Here is a 6,064-nt window from a genome sequence, read left to right on the forward strand (position 1 = left end):
AATGTTACAGAGATTAGTTTTAAATGTTGAGTAAAATGTCTAATTATGTGTCTGAATACACTAAAAATATAAACACCAGTCTTCTTGTCTTCTTTATACTTATTTCTATACCATATTAAATCAGTGTACTTTGTAGAAATTCAGTGGCTTTTTTGGGGGAGGGGTAGATGGCTAGACATCCAATTAGAAGAAAAGTGGGGGAAAAAACAGCAACAAACTTCTGTGCACATTGTTATGTTCCAAGCCTTTAAAGTTCACGTCAAAATATTTTTGTTTTTGTTTTGTTTTGTGTTTATGGGTGCCCAATCTTTGTATAAAGAAAATATCTTGTTCAAAAAATATTTTATCTTTTAAAAATAAATTTAGACCGGATTAAGATTTTAGTATTGTCAAGGTGATTTCCATTTCCTTCTTAAGCAATAATGAAGCGTGAGTTGACCTGGTTAATTCAGTTGATTAAGTGGACTTTTTTGTTTTTTTGTTTGTAGAAAGTGATTTATTTAGAGAGAAAAAGGAGGAGAGAGAAACAAACAGCTAATTCTCACATTGAATGAGAGAATCTAGAAAGATGGAATCCAGGAGAGGAAAGCAGCTTCCACAGAGCGGAAGGGAATAGAGAAAGATAGAGTTTAGGAGGGGAAGACAGGCTTCCACAGGAGAGTGTGAAAGAGGACTTCAGAGGGGAAATCTAGGAAAAACAGCTTCCACGAAGGGAGTGTTCATGGAAGGGGAGATTAAGTAGACTCTTACATGGTCTTGTTTTCATTGTATAACTTTTCTTTGGTTAGACTGCAATAAAAAGTTTGTACAAACTATTTTTCAAAATCATTCCAGTGGCATCTATGTGAACGCTGGCCATCTTTTCAAAGAGGACTTGGTCCTTTAAAACAATATATTACATGGCAATTATGTTGCAAGCATGAGTGATATTCCTATAGTTGGTAAATCTGTGTGTATGTATTACCTCCTGAACTTTGAAGTGAAGGCAGACCAGCAGAAAGAGAATATATTGGCTGGGTCTTGCTTTGTCTGGCAATTTGGAAATTGGGGCTTTTATTTTGGCCTTTACCATCTATGTATCAGTTGATTTTGGATAAAATATATATGATTTTCACAAAGTATAAGTCAAGTCTTAAGTATGTTTGTCCAACTCACCTTATTTTGTTGTTGTTCTGTTTTGTGTTGTTTTAGGCTTTTAACAGCCTGAAGCCCCATGATTTTTAGTTTCTATCCCTAGTGATAAGTGGAAAGGAGGGATGAGGAAAGGACTTTACTCGCTCAACCAGAAAAGGAAACTAAAAACCCATGACTATATTCTCTCCCTTGGGCAGAGCAGTAAGAAAATACTGTGTCCCAAAAATGTGTTGTTTTATTGTTTTATCTCTGGATATTAGCAAACCGTATAGTGTCTTAGTAAACTTCACAATTTATCCGAAGTAATCACAACAGCAGAAATTGGAGAACATTGTTGATAAGTAGTTGCTTTCTTGGGATTATAGCCTAACCTATAAGAATTCAGTAATATGTCAAGCTTTCTTCTAAAGTCTGAGATTCAAAATTCACCTCAATTGGTATGCAACTATCTAATTTATATTGCTAGAATAACAAACAACAACAACAAATCAAGCCTTCTGTTTCTGGGGCAACAATTAGATGAATAAGTCTATGTCCTTATCAGGATTTAATGAATGGCTGTTACTTAAAGATACTTTTTTTTTTGACAGACTCTCCCTCTGTCACCAGGTTGGAGTACAGTGGCACAATCTTGACTCACTGCAACCTCCGCCTCCAGGGTTCAAGCAATTCTCCTGCCTCAGCCTCCTGAGTAGCTGGGATTACAGGTGTCCACCACCACGCCCAGCTAATTATTTGTATTTTTAGTAGAGACAGGGTCTCACCATGTTGGCCAGGCTGGTTTTGAACTCCTGACCTCAGGTTATCTGCTCACCTTGGCCTCCCAAAGTGCTGGAATTACAGTAAAGATACTTTTTATACTCAGAAATTTGTGAGCATTAAAATCTCTACTGCCACTCATACTAATACAGCTATCACTTTTTAAAATAATAATGATTTTTACTTCATATGGAAGATCTGAGATCATTGAGAGTTGAGGAAATGTTTTTCTACCTGCTCAGCATGTGTGCATCTGACTTCTATGTAAGCTATCAAAGACTGAGATAAAGAATTATAATAACATACCACTTTATCTTTGGTCTTAAAAATTATATAAATTCCCAGAGATTTTGTTTTTCTTTATGAAAGTGAGAGGCCCAGTAAAGTGTGACAGGAGAAGGTAAAACCTATTTTTTTGTTTTTTTACAGATTAGATCTTTATTTAGAGAGAGCTGAAATTTTTAAAATTCTGTAATTTGAGTAAATTTATTAAGTGGTTACTAACAAAATTAGGAAGCTAGTTTTTAATAATTGCTCAATCTGGAAAAGTAAGCCTCCCTGTAGAAAATGTAAAAATGCATAATAACATTTGGTTAAGGAATATATGCTATGATCTTTTTGGCAATAGTAATAATAATGATAATAAGAATAGCTAATGCTCTTCTGAGGCCTTCCACATTCTAACTTATTTTATTAGTCTCATATAACCTCCTGAGATCAGTTAGTGGTCATCTGCATTAGAATGATTCACCCAGATCTTAAGGTTGAAGGCATGATTTTGTGTTACTATCTCATGAGCTAGCTCAGATACGTTGAGTTTGAATGTGTTGACCTGCAAAGCTAATAATTTTATTTTTAAAGTTCCAAGGTAAATCTTAAAACCAAAGTTTTAAGCAGCATTTTTTAACTTTAATTATTCTATTTTCCAAACTGCTTGCCTGCCCAGAAGATGAAAAAGTAGAAGTGTTCTTAATTTATTTTTTACTTTGAATTAACAAATAATTTTCTAATTTCATTTGCTTTTCAAAGTTTCTTTTAAAACTTTAAGTTTTAATCTAGAGATAAGGCTTATACTACATTTTAAATAAAATATAACCTTAAAGTTTTATAGTTGCAAATTACAGATGCTTTCTATTAAAAGGAAATTTTATTCACGAGCTTTAAAACAAAGAACTAGAGAGATATAAAGTTGCATAAGATTGTACAATATCAGGAAAATTGGATTTTAATCCAAAAATCACTTAATGGCTCCTGGTAAATTAAACTCCTCTAGAAACTGAATTTTTAATGGGTTTTAGTTTAAATATGACTATATATTTTATTTCTTTTGCCATAGCATACTTAATACAGAGCAAAATGGGCAATAAGCAAGACATTTCATTCACACAGACATTTAATTCATACAAATGCTAAAATCAGTGACTCTTTCTAAAGACCATATATTACTTTGTAATCCAGGTAAGATGTTATCTACATTAGTATTTGAAAGATAGTTAGATTTACTTTTAGAGCTAAATTTTATAATTAAAATAAGTAGTTTTTTCAAATAAGTTGCATCCTTTGCCCACTTTTTAATGGGATTTGACATTCTAGATCTCTCTCTTTCTCTCATACTGTGTATAATTTCTAATATTGCTCTAACATATTTTAGTATAAACTTTTTAAAATTTGATTTTAATAGTGATATGGGTATATTTTCTGGAAATCTAATTGCCTTTTAGAAATTTGATAAAATATGATATGAATGAAATTTAGGTAAAGACTTTTGAAAAGATGAAATGTTCATTTTCCAAATTTACAATAGAATAATTACCACTAATATATGTATACATATTGATACTTAATATGTTTACATATGTGGATATGAATATAATGAGTAGCCAGTTAATATGAGAACATAGTGTTAGAAATTATGATCAATGAATGTTTACAAAAGCAGTATTTAATTGCTTTTGTTTAAAAATTCATCTATTTTCCTGCTTTAATCAATGATGACAGAAGTTATACTAAAACCTAATTGTAGCAAAAAGTATTTTTAACTATATGTAGAATATCAACTTTTAAAAATTAAGGGATTTAACTTTCTAAAGTATAAATTTTAGCAAAAGTTTTGTTATTAAATTCAAGAAATAGAACAGATGTTATTTAGAAATATATCTTTGAGTCATTGTATTAAAAAGTGCTAACTTAGAATTATAAAACTTTGAATATAAACATACCACTCATTATAATAATAATGGCATCATGATTCTAGAAATACTGGTTGCTATCTTTCTCTTTGATATGCTGATTTCTTTTCCTTTAGATAAATACCCAGTAGTGGAATGGCTGGATTATGTGGTACTTCTATTTTTAATTTTTTGAGAAATCTTTATACTTTTTTCCATAGTGGCTGTGCTAATTTATATTCCCATCAACAATGTATAAGAGATCCCTTTTCTCTGCATCCTTGCCAGCAGATGTCATTTTTTTGTATTTTTAATAATAGCCATTCTAACTGGGGTAAGATGATAACTCACTGTGGTTTTGATTTGCATTTCCCTGATAATTAGTGATGTTGAGTATTTTTTCATATACAATTTGACCATTGTATGTCTTATTTTGAGACATGTCTATTTGTGTCCTTTGCCTACTTTTTAATGGGATTTTTTTTTTCTGTTGAGGTTTTTCAGTTCCTTGTATATTCTGGGTATTAGCCTCTTTTCATATAAATAGTTTACAAATGCTTCCTACCATTCAATGTGTTGTCTCTTCATTCTGTAGATTATATCCTTTGCTGAGAAGCAGCTTTTTACTTTAACATAGCAAACATGTGGAATCAACTTAAGTGTCCATCAACAGACAAATGGATAAAGTAAATGTGTTGTATATACACAATGGAATTCTGTTTGGCCATAAAAATAATGAAATCATGGCATTTGCAGCATCATGAATTCCCCCAAAGGTCATGAAAAATGCCAGACACAGAATGACAAATTCCACATGTTTTCACTCATATGAGAACTAAAACAGTTGGTCTCCTGAAGGTAGAACATAGAATGACAGATAGTAGAGGATAAAAAAAGTGTGTGGATGGGAGGGGTTGATCAATAGGTACAAACATGTAGTTAGATAGATGGTATAAGTTCTAACGGTAACAGAGTAGGCTAAATAGAGTTTGCAATAATGTATTGTTTATTTCAAAGTAGCTAGAAGAGAGAACTTGTAAGATTCCCAATACATAGAAATGATAAGTACTCAAGGTGATAGACATCACAAATACCCTGACTTGATCGTTATATTCTATGTATGTAAAAATAGTCACATGTACCCAATAAATACGTAAAATACAGCATATCAATTAAATAATTTTAAAAATGCTGGGTATTGCCATTAATAAAAGTTTTAAATACTTAATTTATCTTATCTAAGTTTTTATTTCTGTGTGTTTTATCACATGCATAATATACATGTATATGACAGAACATGTTTATAATAAACATATACCATTTACATGGTTGAATATGACCACTAAAGAAAATTTTTTAAAAATAATTTAAAACATTCATTAATTAACCAATTCATCATATTTTTCTGTAATTTCCAGAGAAGCAGGGACCTTTGCCAGTTTTGGTCTCTTATGTATCCTAAAAACCTAAAAGATATGTGATAAGCATTCAAAAGATTTTGTGTAAATACAAACAAAATTGAATTTAAAAGTTTCATGGTGGTTGCTGTATATATGTTTTTTGATCTATAGTATTTGATAAACCAAAATTTATTCATCCATTTTCCTATTTGGGGACATTTGGGTTGGTTCCAATTGCTTGTTATTAAAATTGATGCTGTTATGAACATCTTTGAACATGTATCTATGAACAACCAAATGAAAATTATAAGAAGGTATATTTACTTATTTGTTTGTTGTTCTTACCTCATTGAGTCAAATCAGTGTATATTTTCATGAAAGTATACTCAGGGAGCTCAAGATACACACTGCCAAGAAATTTTGAGATGGAGGCAAGTGAGCTTCATATATATCTTCCCATATTACAGATATGTTATTAGATGTTTTTTTCAATTGCCATCAAACTTCTGATAATGAGTTAAAGACTTGTTAAACCCCCAGTCTCAGTATTTCTGTGATCCATCCTCTGAACTATCTAATCAGTATCTCTAGAGATCATTTCCA

The sequence above is a fragment of the Sapajus apella genome, unplaced genomic scaffold (assembly GCF_009761245.1).
Source record: "Sapajus apella isolate SASKATOON/1434 unplaced genomic scaffold, GSC_monkey_1.0 scaffold9, whole genome shotgun sequence".
NCBI classification, from domain to species: Eukaryota; Metazoa; Chordata; class Mammalia; order Primates; family Cebidae; genus Sapajus; species Sapajus apella.